This window comes from Ranitomeya variabilis, chromosome 1 (assembly GCF_051348905.1).
Source record: "Ranitomeya variabilis isolate aRanVar5 chromosome 1, aRanVar5.hap1, whole genome shotgun sequence".
Taxonomy (NCBI): Eukaryota; Metazoa; Chordata; class Amphibia; order Anura; family Dendrobatidae; genus Ranitomeya; species Ranitomeya variabilis.
The window spans coordinates 352459297-352481082 of NC_135232.1; positions in this window are offsets into that span (position 1 = coordinate 352459297).

Genomic DNA, 21786 nt, shown 5'->3' on the forward strand with positions numbered 1-21786 from the left:
CTCCATTTTCTCTCTATGTAACCTAAATTTTACACCACTATTCCAAAAACTAGAACATGATATTTCATCATGCAAGGAGGCTCCTATTCCCTTGTTTGGCAGAATCAACATAATAAAGATGATTACCTACTCAAAATATTATATTGTCTTCAAGTTTTGCCTATCAACATCCCACAATCCTTCTTTCAAAAATGCAAAACTCTAATCTCAAAATACATCTGGCAAAACAAATGTCACAGAATTAAATATTCAACACTAATAATGAGAAAGAACAGAGGAGGGCTGGGACTTCCGGACTTTGACAAATATAGACTTGCTACACACCTGGCTAGAACCAGGGAGTGGCGAATATCTCCACCTAGGATGCTATGGGTTGACCTGGAACTCAGTTTCCTTAATAGAAATATTAATCAATATCTTTGGCCAACACTGCACGACAAATTTAAATACTGAATAGCTATAAACTTGCTCACCAAATTAACTATTAATCTCTGGAACGAGACCAATAAAAAACATAATTTGGTTCCCAATATCTGTACATATACTCCGTTGTTATATTTGATTCCCAATAGATATAAATCTGTTAAAAATAAAATTAAATCCTCAGAAAATTTTTCCAGTATACAAATTGGCCAATTATTTAAGAATAATAAAATTCTTTCCTTGAGCAAACTTAGAACTTTATTTGATAACATTCAATGGACTGACCCTGAACTTGATATTTTAAGAGAAACAGAATGCAGCTGCCAGATATCTCTAACAAATCAGTTGATAATGATAACCTAATACAAAATGTCTTTTTTAAAATGAACGAAAACAAAAGAATAATCTCTAAACTATACCAAATCCTTTGCAACTCAGGTGAAATATCCCATTTTATCAGCAAATTTGAGAAAGAATTAAATATTACCTTGAAACTAGAAGTTTGAAAACTACTAAAAGATACATGCTTCATTTCTCCCTCAATCAAACATCAGGAGTTGAACTACAAAATCAAGTCTACAAACCCCAGATATTCTTAACAAATCGATAAGTCCTACTCACCTAACTGCTGGAGATGCAATCTGATAGTTGGAACGCCCTCCCATATTTGGTTTAATTACTATAAAATCACACCTATCTGGGAAACTATTCATAAACATATAGAAAAAGCTTTGAATAAATCATTCTTCTGGTGCTTCACAGGAATTTTTGGAATGTTTAAAAAAAAAATAATAATTTTAATTTAACTTTTTTCCACAAAAAAATTACTTTCAGAATCAATTTTTTTTTATTTTCCCAAGGGTAACAGGAGAAAGGGACCCCAAGAGTTATTGTGCAATTTGTTCTGAGTACGCTGATACCCCATATATTGGAGGGAACCACTGTTTGGGCTCATGGAAGAGCTCTGAAGGGAAAGAGCGTCGTTTGACTTTTACAATGCAAAATTGCCTGGAATTGACATTGGATGCCATGTTGCATTTGGAGAGTCCCTGATGTGCCTAAAGCGTGGAAACCCCCCACAAGTGACACCATTTTAGAAACCCTCCAAAGAACTTATCTAGATGTGTGGTGAGAACTTTGAATCCCCAAGGGCTTCACCGAAGTTTATAACGCAGAGCTGTAAAATAAAGAAATCATATTTTTTCGCCAAAAATGATCTTTTCACCCCCAATATTAATTTTCCCAAGGGTAAAAGGACCCCAAAAGTTATTGTGCAATTTGTCCTGAATATGCTGACATCCAATATCTCAGGGGTGAACCACTGTTTGGGTGCATGGCAGAGCTCACAAGGGAAGGAGCGCCGTTTGACTTTTTCAATGCAAAATTGGCTGAAATTGAGATTAGACGCCATGTCGCGTTTGGAGATGTCCTGATGTGCCTAAACAGTGGAAAACCCTCACAAGTCACACCATTTAGGAAACTACACCCCCAGGGAACTTATCTAGATGTGTGGTGAGAACTTTGAACCCCCAGGTGTTTCACTAAAGTTTATAATGCACGGGCTTGAAAAAAAAATCATATTTTTTCCACAAACATGATCTCTTAGTCCCCAATTATTTTTTATTTTCCCAAGGGTAACAGGAGAAATAGGACACCAAAAGTTGTTGTCCAATTTGTCCTGAGTATGATGATACCCTATAAGTGGGAGAAAACTACTGTATGGGCACATGTCGGGGCTCGGAAGGGAAGTAGTGACGTTTTGGAATGTAGACTTTGATGGAATGGTCTGAGGGTGTCATGTTGGGTTTGGAGAGCCCCTGAAGTGCTTAAACAGTGGAAATCCACCACACGTGATACCATTTTGGAAAGTTGCCCCCCTAAGAACTTATCTAGATGTGTGGTGAGCACTTTGAACCCCCAAGTCCTCACAGAAGTTTATAATGTAGAGCCGTAAAAATAAAAAATCATATTTTTTTCACAAAAATGATCTTTTCACCCCCAATTTTTTATTTTCCCAAAGGTAACAGGAGAAATTGTACCACAAAAATTGTTGAGTAATTTGTCCTGAGTACGCTGATACCCCATATGTGGGGGTAAACCACTGTTTGGGTGCATGGCAGAGCTCGGAGTGACCACACCCGGCCCCAATTAGCCACACACCACCCATGTGCATCGCCGATCGGCTGCGACGTACTATCCCGTCCATGGACGCGCCCAAGGCACATGGACGGGTTAGTACGTCAGATATCAGAAATTGGTTAATAAGCTAATATTTATATGTATAGCAGATATTTCAGCAATGTATTTCAAAATTCATACATATTTATTAGCGCTTGCAAAGTGGCATCGATTGTGACTATTTGTTTTCCCAAACTTTGTTATGTATTGGAGAATGTGTTTTTTACCTAGAGATGTTGAAGGCATAAAAGAGAATCTGTCAACAGGATTTTGCAATTTAACCCCTTAAGCCCCGAGGGTGGTTTGCACGTTAATGACCGGGCCAATTTTTACAATTCTGACCACTGTCCCTTTATGAGGTTATAACTCTGGAACTCTCCAACAGATCTTAGCGATTCTGACACTGTTTTTTTGTGACATATTGTACTTCATGATAATGGTAAAATTTCTTCGATATAACTTGCGTTTATTTGTGAAAAAAATGGAAATTTGATGAAAATTTTAGAAATTTCGCAATTTTCCAAATTTGAATTTTTATGCCCTTAAATCACAGAGATATGTCACACAAAATACTTAATAGGTAACATTTCCCACATGTCTACTTTACATCAGCACAATTTTGGAACCAAAATTTTTTTTTGTTAGGGAGTTATAAGGCTTAAAAGTTGACCAGAAATGTCTCATTTTTACAACACCATTTATTTTTAGGGACCACATCTCATTTGAAGTCATTTTGAGGGGTCTATATGATGGAAAATACCCAAGTGTGACACCATTCTAAAAACTGCACCCCTCAAGATACTCAAAACCACATTCAAGAAGTTTATTAACCCTTCAGGTGTTTCACAGGAATTTTTGGAATGTTTAAATAAAAATGAACATTTAACTTTTTTTCACACAAAATTTATTTCAGCTCCAATTTGTTTTATTTTACCAAGGGTAACAGGAGAAAATAGACACCAAAAGTTGTTGTACAATTTGTCCTGACTAGTACTCTGATACCCCATATGTGGGGGGAACCACTGTTTGGGCGCATGGCAGAGCTCGGAAGGAAAGGAGCGCCATTTTACTTTTCATTGCAAAATTGACTGGAATTGAGATGGGATGCCATGTTGGGTTTGGAGAGCCCCTGATGTGCCTAAACATTGAAACCCCCACAAGGGACACCATTTTGGAAAGTATACCCCCTAAGGAACTTATCTAGATGTGTGGTGAGCACTTTAACCCACCAAGTGCTTCACAGAAGTTTATAATGCAGAGCCATAAAAATAAAAAATCATATTTTTTCACAAAAATGATCTTTTTGCCCCCAATTCTTTATTTTCCCAAGGGTAAGAGAAGAAATTGGACACCAAAACTTGTTGTGCAATTTGTCCTCAGTACGATGATACCCCATATGTGGGGGTAAACGACTGTTTGGGCTCATGGCAGAGCTCGGAAGGGAAGGTGCGCCGTTTGGCTTTTCAATGCAAAATTGAATGGAATTGAGATGGGACACTGTTATGATCCAGTGACTTTGGAGTAGCCGTGGGGTGTGCCTAACAAACCCTAGACACCTCGACACAGCAGGAGGACTAAATACCCCTATAGATGGAAATAGGAATACTACCTTGCCTCAGAGCAGAACCCCAAAGGATAGGCAGCCCCCCACGAATATTGACTGTGAGTAGGAGAGGAAAGACACACGCAGGCAGAAAACAGGATTCAGCAAAAGAGGGCACTCTATCTAAATAGGGAAAGATAGGACAGAATACTAAGCGGTCAGTATTAAAACCCTTCCAAAAATATCCACAGCAGATAATACAAAAAGTTCCACAATCTAACTAAAGACATGGAATGTATATCTGCCACTCCAGAGAATCCAACAAGACTGAGAAAATACTGACACAATCTAAGCTGGACAAAATAACACTGAATAGCACAGAATTATTAAGCACACAGCATGTGTGCCACAGAAACAAAACCAGACACTTATCTTTTCTGATTTGGCAGAAGGCAGAAGGAACCAAACCAGGACCAAACCTCCCAACAACCATGGACAACTGGCAAGGACTAATGAATCCTGCACGCCTAAATACCCCAGTCAGAACTGCAATCAGCAGATACACCTGACCAGGACTGCAACTCAGGGACAACTGCATTACCACCTACAACCACCGGAGGGAGCCCAAAAGCAGAATTCACAACAGTACCCCCCCCTTGAGGAGAGGTCACCGAACCCTCACCAGAGCCCCCAGGCCGATCAGGATGAGCCAGATGAAAAGCATGAACCAAATCAACAGCATGGACATCAGAGGCAAAAACCCAAGAATTATCCTCCTGGCCATAACCCTTCCATTTGACAAGATACTGAAGCCTCCGCCTCGAAAAACGAGAATCCAAAATCTTCTCAACCACATACTTTAACTCCCCATCAACCAACCACATATTTCCGCAATAAAGATCTATGGAAGACATTATGGATAGCAAAAGAGGCCGGAAGCGCCAATCGAAAAGACACCGGATTAATAATCCCAGAAATCCTATAAGGACCAATAAACCGAGGCTTAAACTTAGGAGAAGAAACCTTCATAGGAACATGACAGGAAGACAACCAGACCAGATCCCCAACCTGAAGCCGGCAACCAACACACCGACGACGGTTAGCAAAACGTTGAGCCTCCTCCTGAGACAACACCAAATTGTCCACCACATGAGCCCAAATCTGCTGCAACCTGTCAACCACCGAATCCACACCTGGACAGTCAGAAGGCTCAACCTGCCCAGAAAAAAAACGAGGATGAAAACCAAAATTACAAAAAAAAGGCGAAACCAAAGTAGCCGAACTAGCCCGATTATTAAGGGCAAACTCGGCCAATGGCAAAAAGGCCACCCAATCATCCTGATCAGCAGACACAAAGCATCTCAAATAAGTCTCCAAGGTCTGATTAGTTCGCTCGGTTTGGCCATTTGTCTGAGGTTGAAATGCAGAGGAAAAAGATAAATCAATGCCCAGCCTAGCACAAAAAGCCCGCCAAAACCTAGAAACAAACTGGAAACCTCTGTCAGACACAATATTCTCCGGAATACCATGCAAACGAACCACATGCTGAAAAAACAACGAAACTAAATCTGAAGAGGAAGGCAATTTAGGCAAAGGCACCAAATGAACCATCTTAGAAAACCGGTCACAAACAACCCAGATAACCGACATCCTCTGGGAAACCGGAACATCAGAAATAAAATCCATAGAAATATGTGTCCAGGGCCTCTCAGGGACCGGCAATGGCAAAAGCAACCCACTAGCACGGGAACAACAAGGCTTGGCCCGCGCACAAGTCCCACAGGACTGCACAAAAGAACGCACATCACGACATAAAGAAGGCCACCAAAAGGACCTACCAACCAAGTCTCTGGTACCAAAAATACCAGGATGACCAGCCAACACAGAACAGTGAACCTCAGAAATCACTCTACTAGTCCATCTGTCAGGAACAAACAGTTTCCCCACTGGACAACGATCAGGTCTGTCAGCCTGAAATTCCTGAAGAACCCGTCGTAAATCAGGGGAAATAGCAGAAAGAACCACCCCTTCTTTCAGAATGCCGACCGGTTCAAGGACCTCAGGAGAATCAGGCAAAAAACTCCTAGAAAGGGCATCAGCCTTAATATTCTTGGAACCCGGAAGATACGAGACCACAAAATCAAAACGGGAAAAAAACAAGGACCATCGAGCCTGTCTAGGATTCAGCCGCTTGGCAGACTCGAGGTAAATCAACCTCGACCTACAACCACCGGAGGGAGCCCAAAAGCAGAATTCACAACAGGACACCATGTCGCGTTGATGTGCCTAAACATTAAAACCCCCAATAAGTGACCCCATATTGGAAACTAGACCTCCCAAGGAACTTATCTAGATGTGTTGTGAGAACTTTGAACCCCTAAGTGTTTCACTACAGTTTATAACGCAGAGCCGTGAAAATTAAAATTCTTTTTTTTTCCACAAAAATGATTTTTTTAGCCCCCAGTTTTGTATTTTCACAAGGTTATCAGGATAAATTGGACCCCGATTGTTGTTGTCCAATTTGTCCTGAGTATGCTGATACCCCATATGTGGGGGGGAACCACTGTTTGGGTGCATGGCAGAGCTCGGAAGGGAAGGAGCGCCATTTGGAATGCAGACTTAGATGGATTGGTCTGCAGGCTTCACGTTGCATTTGCAGAGCCCCTGATGTATCCAAACAGTAGAAAGCCCCAACAAATGACTTCATATTGGAAACTAGACCTCCCAAGGAACTTATCTAGATGTGTTGTGAGAACTTTGAACCCCCAAGAGTTTCACTACAGTTTACAACGCAGAGCCGTGAAAATAAAAAAATCCTTTTTCTTCCCACAAAAATGATTTTTAGCCCCCAAAATTTTTATTTTCCCAAGGATAACAAGAGAACTTGGACCCCAAAAGTTGTTCTCCAGTTTGTCCCGAGTACGCTGATTCCCCATGTGTTGGGGTAAACCCCTGTTTGGGTGCACGGGAGAGCTCGGAAGGGAAGGAGCACTGTTTTACTTTTTCAACGCAGAATTGGCTGGAATTGAGATCGGACGCCATGTCGTGTTTGGAGAGCCCCTGATGTGCCTGAACAGTGGAAACTCCCCAATTCTTCCTGAAACCCTAATCCAAACACACCCCAAACCCTAATCCCAACGGTAACCCTAACCACACCCCTAACCCTGACACACCCCTAACTCTAATCCCAACCCTAATCCCAACTGTAAATGTAATCCAAACCCTAACCCTAACTTTAGCCCCAACACTAACCCTAACTTTGGCCCCAACCCTAACCCTAACTTTAGCTCCAACCCTAGCCCCAACCCTAACCCTAGCCCTAACCCTAGCCCTAACCCTAGCCCTAACCCTAACCCTACTCCTAACCCTAACCCTAGCCCTAACCCTAACCCTAGCCCTAACCCTAACCCTAGCCCTAACCCTAGCCCTAACCATTACCCTAACCCTAATGGGAAAATGGAAATAAATACATTTTTTTAATTTTATTATTTTTCCCTAACTAAGGGGGTGATGAAGGGGGGTTTGATTTACTTTTATAGCGTTTTTTTATAGCAGATTTTTATGATTGGCAGCTGTCACACACTAAAAGACGCTTTTTATAGCAAAAAAGTTTTTGCATCTCCACATTTTGAGACCTATAATTTTTCCATATTTTGGTTCGCAGAGTCATGTGAAGTCTTGTTTTTTGCGGGACGAGTTGACATTTTTATTGGTAACATTTTCGGACACGTGACTGTTTTTGATCGCTTTTTGTTCCGATATTTGTGAGGCAGAATGACCAAAAACCAGCTATTCATGAATTTCTTTTGTGGGAGGCGTTTATACCGTTCCACGTTTGGTAAAATTGATAAAGCAGTTTTATTCTTCGGGTCAGTACGATTACAGCGATATCTCATTTCTATCATTTTTTTATGATTTGGCGCTTTTATACGATAAAAGCTATTTTATAGAAAAAATAATTATTTTGGCATCGCTTTATTCTGAGGAACTATATATAACTTTTTCATTTTTTTGCTTATGATGCTGTATGGCGGCTATTTTTTTGCGGGACAAGATGACGTTTTCAGCGGTACCATGGTTATTTATATCCGCCTTTTTGATCACGTGTTATTCCACTTTTTGTTTGGCGGTATGATAATAAAGCGTTGTTTTTTGCCTCGTTTTTTTTTTCTTACGGTGTTCACTGAAGGGGTTAACTAGTGGTACAGTTTTATAGGTTGGGTCGTTACGGACACGGCGATACTGTGTGCACTTTTATTGTTTTTTTTTTATTTAGATAAAGAAATGTATTTATGGGAATAATATTTTTTTTTCTTTATTTAGGATTTTTTATTTTTTTTTAACACATGTGGAATTTTTTTTTAAACTTTTTTACTTTGTCCCAGGGGGGGCATCACAGATCGCTGATCTGACAGTTTGCACAGCACTCTGTCAGATCAGCAATCTGACTTACAGTGCTGCAGGCTTACCAGCGCCTGCTCTGGACCCGGAAGTAGTTGGATCCAGGGCCTGCAGGGATAGGAGGTAAGAGACGCTCGGAGCAACGCGATCACATCGCGTTGCTCCGGGGGTCTCAGGGAAGCCAGCAGGGAGCCCCCTCCCTGCGCGATGCTTCCCTATACCTCCGGAACACTGCGATCATGTTTGATCGCAGTGTGCCGGGGGTTAATGTGCCGGGGGCGGTCCATAACCACTCCTGGCACATAGTGCCGGATGTCAGCTGCGATAGTCAGCTGACACCCGGCCGCGATCGGCCGCGCTCCCCCAGTGAGCGCGGCCGATCGCATATGACGTACTATCCCGTCAGTGGGAATTAAGGCCCACCCCACTTCAATGCGATAGTACGTCATATGGGATTAAGGGGTTAATCTGAGTGTAGAATTATGTAGGGCAAGTAAGCCTGATTCCAGAGATGTGTCACTCATTAGGCTGTGTGTTGTTTCCATACAATCAGTGATTTATCATCACGAGATTATCAATGCATGACTAGGTCCCATGTGAAAACAAGTCCTGCTAATCAGGGTAACCCAGCCCCAACATTGATTGACAGCTTGATGACAATTCACAGTGTGGACAGGAACTTGCCATTGAAGGGTGTGGGTGAAGTTACACAGGGCTCAACATTCTGAACACAGCTACATCTACAACGTCAACAGAGATTCCATTAAAACTAAACCAAGCAATCTAGTAAGTAGTAAATTGCTGGAATCAGGCTCTCTGCCACTACATTTTACAATAATAATAATCTTTATTTATATAGCCCCAACATATTTCGCAGTAGTTTACAGTTTAACAGTTCATACAGCAGTAATAAGTGAGTCATATTAAAAATAAAACCTGCTGACAGATTCCATTCAAACAAACAGCCACAGCACAGTGTACCTAAGGCTACTTTCACACTAGCATCGTGCACTGCACGTCGCTATGCGTCGTTTCGGAGAAAAAACGCATCCTGCAAAAGTGCTTGCAGGATGCGTTTTTTCTCCATTGACTTGCATTAGCGACGCAGAGCGATGGTTGCGTCGTGTTGCGTTGGTCCGTCGCCACCAAAAAACATTGCTTGTAATGTTTTTTGGTGCGTCGTGACCGTCTTTTCCGACCGCACAAGCGTGGCCGGAACTCCGCCCCCGCCTCCCCGCACATCACAATGGGGCAATGGATGCGTTTAAAAACAAAATCCGCTGCCCCCGTTGTGCGGCGCTTTCAACACTAGCGTCGTTGCGTTGGCATGTCGCATTGCAACGTGCAGTGCACGACGCTAGTGTGAAAGTAGCCTAATTCTTCACTTTGTACAGAAATGGAGGCATTATGCAAATAGAAAATCATGGCTACGCAGCAGGTACAGTATGTACAGTACAGTATGTATAGTACAGTATGTCATGCCAGCTCTACGTTTTAATACCAGATACATTTACAGCTCTGGCACAAAATGAAGGAACCACCACATCAAAACCCTGTGATGGGCAGCCCAATCTCCAGACCTGAACCCCATTGAAAACCTCTGGAATGTAATCAAGAGGATGATGGATAGTCACAAGCCGTCAATCAAAGAAGAACTGCTTAATTAATGCCAAGACGCATGAAAGCTGTGATTAAAAATCATGGTTATTCCATAAAATATTGATTTCTGAACTCTTTCTAAGGTAAAACATTAGTATTGTTGTTTCTAAATGAATATGAACTTGTTTACTTTGCATTATTTGAGGTCTGAAAGCACAGGTTTTTTTGAATTTTGACCATTTCTCCTTTTCAGAGAAAAAATACAAATTTTTCTGCTGTCATCAGAAGTTTATAGAATGAGAGAACAATTTACATTTTACTCAAAAATATACCTAGAAAGAGAAAAATCAGAAAAACTGAACATTTTGCAGTGGTCTCTTAATTTTTGCCAGAGCTGTATATACCTTTTTAGAAGTAATGCTTTTTGAAAGAATAGTTCTGTTACATGGAATCTGATCGAGCATCCTCAATAGATTTTAAAAAAGAACTTTTTTAAGGCACTGTATCAAATCTGATTTCCTTGGGTGACATTTACAGAGCTATAGTATACAACTCGAGCTTGCATAGAGCTGTCATATGGCGTGTACTTGGGAGGTTGCAATTATGAAATATATTTAATATATATAGAAAGAAACATCAATCTTGATTACAAAAAAACAGAAGCAACTATTCTACTAAGGCCAGCGTCACACTACCTTAGAATATGGGTGATTGCTATGCGAGAAAATATCGCATAGCACTCGGACCAGTGTTAATCTATGGGGCAGCTCACATCACCGTATTTTTTCTCAGGCATATTCGACGTGTGTGTAAAATCGCAGCATGCTGCGATTGTACGTGTATATCTGAAGCGATGGCCGGGGGACCACCACGGTGCATGAAGACTACTGTACACAAGATGAGGTGCAAACAACAAAGGGTAGATTTATTGGAAGGCAAGGAATGAAGGGAATGAGGAAGATGCAAATAGGGGTATACAATGGCAACAGACAACTTACAAGAGTTATGAAATTTAACTATTCCGTAAAACAGCACGGTGCTACAACTATTGCAGACTCAAAATATGTCTAACAAGCAAATGTAAACAATAACCAAGTGATGATGCTACTCTACGTATAACCTCACTGGCCTTTACTAAGCAAGCCACACAGCTCCCGTGTACTATTGAAGCCTACACTAGGCCCTGACAGGTGCACCAAACAGGAACAGACGACCGCTGATGTTGGAGAATCAGATCCAGTCCCAGGGGGCCCCCAGCAGTCTAATACGGTGGTGAGCATGGCTTTCTGTCAGCTCTGTGAAACGTGGTCTTCTCCTTGCTTCTGGATCCTAGGGATGTTCCTGGAAACTGTAAATCCCTTTCTCTGTATCTTCGTTGCTCTCTTGCAGCTATATCAGGACACAGTTCTTCTCTCTTTCAGCTATCAGCACAAAAAGTCCTCTCTGCAGCAGCCTCAGCTCACACATGCTGCTCCAGCTCCACACCTGCACTCTGCACAGACTAGTTCATTACACCGACTCTTGCAGGGGAGAAGCAGAACATTCCATCACACCAGACAAGGGGGTGCAGCCTCTCAAAGTGACAATGTGTTCCTTACTGTCCATAACAGCAGCACCCTCTTACATGCCTCCCCTCTTAATGATGGTAATCCTCGGCCATCACAGCATCAGGGTCAAAGTGTAATGGAGGAATATGCAATGCGGAAACAGCATCTATAGAGGAGTCAACAAAGTTGTAAAAACAGACAGAGCACACTGTTGTACATATCAGACTGGAGGAACCCCTGCATTAGACCTCTGGGATCTCCGAAGCTCTTGGCTGTCAGGCAAGGCTTGACTATCGTCCAGAGGACCACTTGTTGCAGGAGACATTGTGAGCTCTTGTCTGGTCTCATCCTCACATGGCGGTGCTGGTACATCCATAGGATTACCGTCTCTGTGTGGATGAGGACCCCCTACTGTGTCAGGGATGGTCCACCACTCATTATTGATTTCACCATCAGGCATGACAGATTCAGGAAGTGGAGTAGCGCCTTCAGGCGACAATGGTGTAGAACAGACCTCAGACCGGCAAGGCCGCAGCATATTTCTGTGAAGTACTCTAGGGGCGGATGCCCCAGTCTCAATCTGTACCTTGTAGACAGGGCCATTAGCATACACTCGCTCGATAACTTTGTATGGCTGTACTTCCCATCTATCACTTAGTTTTCCCTTGGGGCGTTTCTCTCTGACTAATACTCGGTCTCCAGGTTGGAGCGGTAACTCTTGAGTCGGTTTGCGGCCCATATGTTCTTTTTCTTGCAGCTGCAGACCCGTCAACCGCTGTATCGTCTGCAATCATTGCCGATGCTCTTTCACCCATGAAGTTACAGTTCGCTCCATCAGCTCCTCTGGCTGTTCCAAATTCAGCTCAATGATCTCTCGTCCAGCTCTTCCAAACAACAGTAGTTAGGGGGTATAACCCGTGGTGGACTGGACCCAATTGTTGTAGGTCCAGACCAATTCTGGCAGATAGTCTGGCCAACATGCCTTCTTATCCTCCTCCAACGTTCTCAGTAGTGTTGAGCGATACCGTCCGATACTTGAAAGTATCGGTATCGAAAGTTATCGGCCGATACCGGCAAAGTATCGGATCTAATCCGATACCGATACCCGATACCAATACAAGTCAATGGGACACCAAGTATCGGACGGTATCCTGTATGGTTCCCAGGGTCTGAAGGAGAGGAAACTCTCCTTCACGCCCTGGGATCCATATCAATGTGTAAAAGAAAGAATTAAAATAAAAAATAGGGATATACTCACCCTCCGACGCAGCCTGGACATTACCGCCGTAACCGGGAGCCTTTGTACCTAAGAATGCGCGCTTGAAGGGCCTTAGATGAGGTCACGGCGCTCTGATTGGTCCGTAGCGGTCGCGTGATCGCTACGCGACCAATCACAAACCTGTGACGTCACCTAAGGTCTTTCAAGCGCTTGAAAGACCTTAGGTGACGTCACTGCTTTGTGATTGGTCCGTAGCGGTCACGCGACCGCTACGGACCAATCAGAGCGCCGTGACGTCATCTAAGGCCCTTCAAGTGCGCATTTTTAGGTACAACGGCTCCCGGTTATGGCGGTAAAGTCCAGGCTGTGTTGGAGAGGTGAGTATATCCCTATTTTTTATTTGAATTCTTTCTTTTACACATTGATATTAATCCCGATACCGATTCCCGATACCACAAAAGTATCGGATCTCGGTATCGGAATTCCGATACCCGCAAGTATCGGCCGATACCCGATACTTGCGGTATCGGAATGCTCAACACTAGTTCTCAGCATTTGAAGTAAGGTTCGTTTGAAGCGTTCACAAGCTCCGTTGCCTTGAGGGTGGTAAGGGGTGGTCCGGGACCGCTCGATGCCATACATACGATACAATTCTTCCATCACCTTGCCTTGGAAACATGCGCCTTGGTCGGAGTGGATGCGCTTTGGGCATCCATACACCCAGATGAAGTCTTGACAAATGGCTCGCGCCGCCAATTCCGCAGTCTGATCTCTAGTCGGAGTGACTACTGCAAACTTAGAGAAATGATCGGTCATCACCAAACAGTATTGCAGCCCCCAGGCCGAGTGTCCCACGAGGAGATAGTCGATCATCAAGACTTCTAGCGGTTCCTTAGTTTGCATGGTTTGGATGGGTGCCCTCTGTTCGGTACTCTTAATGAGGTCACATACTCGACATTGCCGGCAAACCTCTTCCACCACAAACTCCAACCGGGGGCAATACACATACCGCTGTAACTATTGGTAGGTCTTTGTTGGGCCGAAGTGCGCTCCAAATTCGTGGGCTTCTTTAGCTACTTCTTGAGCCATTCTTCCTGGGATGACCACTTGCCACTTTACTTCCATATCTTTTGGCTGTTGCCTCTTATGATATAGCACTGACTCTCGCACTTCCAGCCTGTCCCACTTGTGTAACACACTCCTCATTTCAGAGTCCAGATCATATCTCTCTTGTTTGCCAGGCTTCCACTTTTGAGTTACCCACCATTTCATCTGTCTCAGCCCCAGGGACCGGGGTAATGCGCAGGCCTCCCTTCTTGACTGGGCCGCAACCATTGGGGGCTTAAACTTACTAAAGTCTGGGGTTTTCTCCTCTTCAAGTTGCTCATCAAGATCCCCCACTGGAGTCTCCACAGTCACTCTTGACAGCCCATCAGCATTTGTGTTTTCGGTAGCAGAGCGATAACAGATGGTAAAGTCGAACTTCGCTAGGCGAGCCACCCACCGTTGTTCCAAGGTCCCCAATTTAGCACTCTCAAGGTGGGCCAGGGGATTATTGTCTGTTAGAACTTGAATCTTGGTACCTGTCAGGAAGCCTGCAAACTTTTCTTTCATGGCCCACACCAGGGCCAGGAGCGCTAACTGGAAGGAGCTGTAATTGTGAGGGTTTCTTTTGCTGTCTCACAGGGACCTGCTGGCATACCAGATGACTCTCTCATGTCCATCCTGTATCTGAGAAAGTACTGCACTGAGTCCATGAAGGCTACCATCTGTGTACAACAGGAACGGTTGATCGAAGTCTGCGTAGGCCAAAATCGGGGCTGAGGTAAGGGCATTCTTTATAGCCTGGAAGGCCTCGTCTTGTCCCTGTGCCCAGGGGATGCGCTGGGTCTTTGGCACTCCAGCGGTCCCCCTCAGCAACTCATTGAGAGGACCCGCCACCTTTGCAAAGTCTTTAACAAACCGGCGGTAGTACCCAGTGAGTCCCAGGAAGGCCTGGAGTTCTCTCACAGTTCGAGGGACTGGCCACTTCTGGATAGCAGCCACTTTTTCTGGCGAGGGTAGAACTCCATCTTGTGACACTATGTGGCCCAGTTACTCGATCTCTCTCTTGAAGAGGTGGCACTTCTTTGGCTTCACCTTCTGGTTATGAGCCCGCAGTTTTCCGAGTACCTGTCCAAGCCGGGCAAGGTGTTCTTCGAATGAGGCCGAAAACACAATGATGTCATCCAGATAGATCAGGGTAGCCTCAAAATTTAAGTCTCCCAAACACTTTTCCATCAGCCGTTGAAATGTGCCTGGAGCATTGCAGAGCCCGAAGGGCATCCGGTTAAACTCGAACAGCCCCATAGGGAGGATGAAGGCGGTTTTCTCTTTGTCTTTCTCTGCCACGGCCACTTGCCAGTATCCGCTTGCTAGGTCCAGGGTGAAGAAGTACTTGGCTTTCCCCAACACTGTCAAGGATTCCTCGATGTGGGGCAATGGGTACGAGTCTCGAACAGTGCAAGCATTGAGTTTCCTGTAATCTACACAGAACCGGATGGTCCCATCCTTTTTTTGACGAGCACCACCGGAGCTGCCCAAGGGCTCTGACTACTCTACACCACTCCTGAATCCAGCATCTGCCTCAGTAATGTTTTCACCTCTTGATACATCTTGGGCGTGATCTGCCGGTATCGTTCTCGAATTGGACGAGCTTCCCCAGTCGGTATCTCATGCGTGATGGCTTCAGTACAGCCGAAATCTTCGGCGTGACGGGCGAATGCAGCCTGATTTTTCCACAGCATAGTTTCTATTGCTTGCACATGCTCAGGGCCCAGAGCCTTCACATCCACTTCCATTTGATCAAGGATGACCCGTCCATTCCACTCCGGGGATGGCGTCCCCCGCAGTAACTGCTAGGGTCCACCCCGTGCCTTCTTTCGGTGATAAAGACATCTCCTTCTGACTCACCACTTCACCCTTATGTAGGTACACCAGGCCAGATCTATCCCTCGTGGCAAGGTGACCACCCCGGGGCCAACATTCAAAGGTCTTACGGGGACATGTCCTCGCTGGACCACAGCTATCGTACGAGCTATCATGACTTCTTGGTCCACTCCTCCACCTACCACAGGCTGAACAACCACTTCCAACCTGTCAAGGTTGCGGTGAGTCCCCACTGGAAGGTATACTATAATTTCTCACTCGGGAGGTAGGATTACAGGTTCTTTACCAGGAGCCCTTATGACCCCTACCGTCTGATAAGATGGCACACTCTTTGCATTTCACAGACGCGGATCAGTCCTTGAAGGGCTTCTTGAATAGGCTTATGTGTAGTAGCCTTCTTCCAATATCCAGGTCCCCGTTTGGTAAAGATAATCTGATCGAGTTCACGTAGGATATTCATTCCCAGTACTACAGGCACATCTTCCTTGATAGGCTCAGGGACTAGCAGGATCCCTTTTCTCCCAACTTCTTGCCCACAGATTCGAATATTCATCCACACGACCCCTGTGAACGGGATCAGTTGTTGGTTGGCAGCAAACAACCGGATCAATGTCTCTTTTTCTGGCTTGGTCAGGTCCTGGAAATGCTGCTTGAAATACACTTCTGGCATCATTGTCACTTGTGACCCGGTATCTATCAGGCAATCCACTAGAACTCCTTCGAATTCAGCACGTAGGATCGGGCTCCCAGCAATCAAGTGTTCGTTATGATATGGAGCGGCCTCTCTTCTCGCCTCACCCGCAGAGTGCCGCACTACTGCGGGGGTTGGTAGTTTAACGGCGGCTTCCGCTGGCCTTGAGTATAGTTCTGACAGTCTCTGGCAAGGTGCCCCGTCCTCCACATTCCCAGCATTGGATGCCTCCTCCTCGCCGAGGGGTACCTCGAGCCTGTCCTTGTGCTTCCGATGCCTGATGGGAGGGGGCTTGCTCCCACTGATCCTTTATCGGTCAGGCTGAAGAATGGTTGCATGAGTATGGTGGGTCAGACTGTTGTAGTTCCCCCACTCTTCGCTCCATCTGGGTCAGTTTCTCTTGCACGTTGACAAGGGACCGCTGCAAGTCTTGCACCACTTGGACCAGCACCTCCTGATGGTTTGGGTCCCCTCTGGTATTGGCCCCCTGGACACGCATCACCCCAGACGCATAGCTCTCTTCTTTACTTCGGGCCACTGTTTCTGCCAGGATTTGACGAAACGTAAGAGCCGGGTCTGCCCGGACCCATTCTGACAGTGCTCACCTCAAGGATGTGCTGTGCAGTCCCAGAATGAATTGCTCCCGGAGTAGCCGGTCTTTAGAGCCCATGCCGCCAAATCCATCTGCCTCCTTTCTCTGCACCTCTGCTAACACTTCTTGCAGTGCTGTTGCATACTGAGAAATTCTTTCTTCCTCCCGCTGCAGCCTAGAGAAAAATTTGGGGCGAAGGTGTCCGGCGCTAGCAGTCTCACCGTAGATCTCTTCCAGGAACTTCACTAGCTCCTTCAGGGTACTGTGGGTGAGTTCTGGTTGTAGGCAGACGTTTCTATGGCCTTCTCCCTCTAGGGCAGTTAACACAATGTCCACTTCAAGGTCTGGGCTGATGTTATAAATCTTCAGGGTGCTTTGCAGCTGGGACACCCAGTCGGACAGTGGCATATTCTTGCAGTAAAACTTTGGTAGCACACTAAATATGGTGCCCACAGAGAGTGTCCTTGCAGGGGTTCCACCAATGCCCACAGCATCTCCATTAACATTAGCATTCCTGCCATTGCGTCTGCTGCCTCCATCTTGGTGACAGTACCCTGCTCGCAGAGCCACTTGTAACGATGGCCGGGGGACCACCACGGTGCAGGAAGACTACTGTACACAAGATGAGGTGCAAACAACAAAGGGTAGATTTATTGGAAGGCAAGGAATGAAGGGAATGAGGAAGATGCAAATAGGGGTATACAATGGCAACACACAACTTACAAGAGTTATGAATAGTGTTGAGCGATACCGTCCGATACTTGAAAGTATCGGTATCGGAAAGTATCGGCCGATACCGGCAAAGTATCGGATCTAATCCGATACCGATACCCGATACCAATACAAGTCAATGGGACTCAAGTATCGGACGGTATCCTGATGGTTCCCAGGGTCTGAAGGAGAGGAAACTCTCCTTCAGGCCCTGGGATCCATATTAATGTGTAAAATAAAGAATTAAAATAAAAAATATTGCTATACTCACCTCTCCGACGCAGCCTGGACCTTACCGAGGGAACCGGGAGCCTTCTTTGCTTAAAATGCGCGCTTTTACTTCCTTCCGTGACGTCACGGCTTGTGATTGGTCACGTGCCGCCCATGTGGCCGCGACGCGACCAATCACAGCAAGCCGTGACGTAATTTTCAGGTCCTCAATGCCTAATTCTAGGCATTCAGGATTTTAAAATTACGTTCCGGCTTGTGATTGGTCGCGTCGCGGTCACATGGGCGACGCGACCAATCACAAGCCGTGACGTCACGGGAGGCAGGAGACGCGCGCATTTTTAAAATTACATCACGGCTTGTGATTGGTTGCGTGCCGCCCATGTGACCGCGACGCGACCAATCACAGCAAGCCGTGACGTAATTTCAGGTCCTGAATGCAGAAATAGGCATCAGGACCTGAAATTACGTCACGGCTTGCTGTGATTGGCCGCGTCGCGGTCACATGGGCGGCACGCAACCAATCACAAGCCGTGACGTAATTTTAAAAATGCGCGCATCTCCTGCCTCCCGTGACGTCACGGCTTGTGATTGGTCGCGTCGCCCATGTGACCGCGACGCGACCAATCACAAGCCGGAACGTAATTTTAAAATCCTGAATGCCTAGAATTAGGCATTGAGGACCTGAAAATTACGTCACGGCTTGCTGTGATTGGTCGCGTCGCGGCCACATGGGCGGCATGCGACCAATCACAAGCCGTGACGTCACGGAAGGAAGTAAAAGCGCGCATTTTAAGCAAACAACGCTGCCGGTTCCCTCGGTGAGGTCCAGGCTGCGTCGGAGAGGTGAGTATAGCAATATTTTTTATTTTAATTCTTTATTTTACACATTAATGTTGTTTCGATACCGATACCCGATACCACAAAAGTATCGGATCTCGGTATCGGAATTCCGATACCCGCAAGTATCGGCCGATACCCGATACTTGCGGTATCGGAATGCTCAACACTAGTTATGAACTTTAACTATTCCGTAAAACAGCACGGTGCTACAACTATTGCAGACTCAAAATATGTCTAACAAGCAAATGTAAACAATAACCAAGTGATGATGCTACTCTACGTATAACCTCCCTGGCCTTTACTAAGCAGGCCACACGGCTCCCGTGTACTGACTATTGAAGCCTACACTAGGCCCTGACAGGTGCACCAAACAGAAACAGACTACCGGTGATGTTGGAGAATCAGATCCAGTCCCAGGGGGCCCCCAGCAGTCTAATACGGTGGTACACACGGCTTTCTGTCAGCTCTGTGAAGCGTGGTCTTCTCCTTGCTTCTGGATCCTAGGGATGTTCCTGGAAACTGTAAATCCCATTCTCTGCATCTTCGTTGCTCTCTTGCAGCTATATCAGGACACAGTTCTTCTCTCTTTCAGCTATCAGCACAAAAAGTCCTCTCTGCAGCAGCCTCAGCTCACACACGGTGCTCCAGCTCCACACCTGCACTCTGCACAGACTAGTTCATTACACCGACTCTTGCAGGGGAGAAGCAGAACATTCCATCACACCAGACAAGGGGGTGCAGCCTCTTAAAGTGACAACGTGTTCCTTATGGTCCATAACAGCACCACCCTCTTACATATCGTCCGAGACTCGCCAATGCAAGTCTATGGGTGCGAGAAAAGCTTGCACGCCACTCGGACAATCCATCTCACTTGCGACAATTACGCACACATTTTCCTGATGACAGGACATTGCATCAGCCAAGAACAGGAAGCTTAGCATTCATATTTTCCTGGCAACCTATAACAAAGCCAGGAACACGCCTCCATGGATACCATCAACATGGCCAGACATAGAAATGTGGAAATGCTTATTGTTCTGGTCCAGGAGAGGCCTGAAATATTAGACTAAAGTGACGCCCATTATGCGGACCACAATAGAAAGTATGCAGCTTGGAGACACATATCAATCCACACAGAACAAGGAAGCATAGGCCAAAAAGTAAAATTAAATTAACTTTATTGACAGAAAATCTAAAATAAGGTAAAAAAAAGTAAAAAATGAAGATACAATACAAAAATTCAACTGCTCAATTAGGCACCCATATATGACTAAACCAGTGTCATCATACAAAGCCTATCCCTCAACTCCAGTTGCCAGGTCATTATTAAATGAACAATTCCATACATATTGCCGTTACAAAAAATTCACCTGCAAACATAATACATCAAGTATAAGGCAGCTAGTTAAATCTGGATAGTAAATACCATAGGGACAGTACATTACAGCACTAGTTAACCTAATGCATGGAGGTAGGTATACAAATAATGTAAATTGTTTTTGCTCACAAAGGTTAATTTCAGCTGCACACAATCTCTAATTGCTTTGCATGAGAGTATATATGTACCTGTATGAATGAAGTCAATAGAATAAAGTGCATTGTGCTGATATTTAAAGAGTCATTAGGGCTACAGCAATACTCAAAGTGCTTAATGCATAGAAATAAGGGCATGTGCCATACAAAAAGACTTCACTGGTTAATGTTGGTTTCAGCTGTGTAAGATATCTAACTGCCGAACATGCAAGTGAAAATATCAAAAGGTATCAATTAATAAAGTGCATCGTAATAGTATAGGGTCATTAAAGACTTCAGCAATATAATAAAGATATCATTTGAATATATCGCAGATAGGGCAAACGCCTCCTATACAGCAGCAAATATAGTGGCAAACAAGTAAAGACATGAGATCAAGAGGATAACATACAGAGATAAGTAGAGGGTGTACAACATAATTATGCTGTGCAGATCCCCGACGCGCGTTTCACATGCAGCTTCCTCCTGGGGAGGGTTCCTGTGTGTGGGTGCATTGTCTGTACCTTTATACTCCTATGAATCAATGGTGGCAGCAGTTAAGCTCGGCGACCCGGGCATGACATCACCCTGGGTCAGTATCACGTGCCACTGGTGCACACCCCCATCCGACGCGTCAGGATGAGGGGGTGGAGCCAGCCACAGTTCAGACGCATCTCCACGGAGACACATAGCCGTAAGCCAGCGAAAGCACTTGTCCCTGCATACTGTATGTTATATACATATATTGTGCTATAGCACACAACAATCAGTATAGATCTACTTACATACTACAGATGAAGAGTGGATGAACTACAAGATATACGTGTCCCTTACCAAAGTGCACAGTATGTGATAAAGGTATATTAAATACTATAAGTATACACTTAATAGGCAGAAGATTCTCAAATTAAAAAGGTAATTGAACCAGTCAAAATGAAACTATTTAGAAACAGATATGCACATAAAAGAACACATGTTATTATGCAGCACATAATATGCAGACCATATGGTGCACTATAAGTATAAAATAAATAATAAAAAGTACATAATGTGGAGACACATATGCTGCCAGATGTTCTATAATTATAAGAAACGTCAGTGAGGTCCAATAGGAAATTAGTAAGTAAAGTAAAAACTTAACAATAGTAATTAAGTAAAAAGGCCAAAATAAAAATAAGATAACATTAAGCTACATGATGTTCTTTGGAACATCCGGCATGTTTTTACCTTAACACTTGGCAATTTGAATACATCTTTACACTGTAACCTATCATCCAAAACGCAAACAAGGTGATCATACTTACATTTATTTATTGTGTCACTTTGCAGAGTCTGATGTCACAAGATGTTGGTGCAGCTGCCGTGATCAGT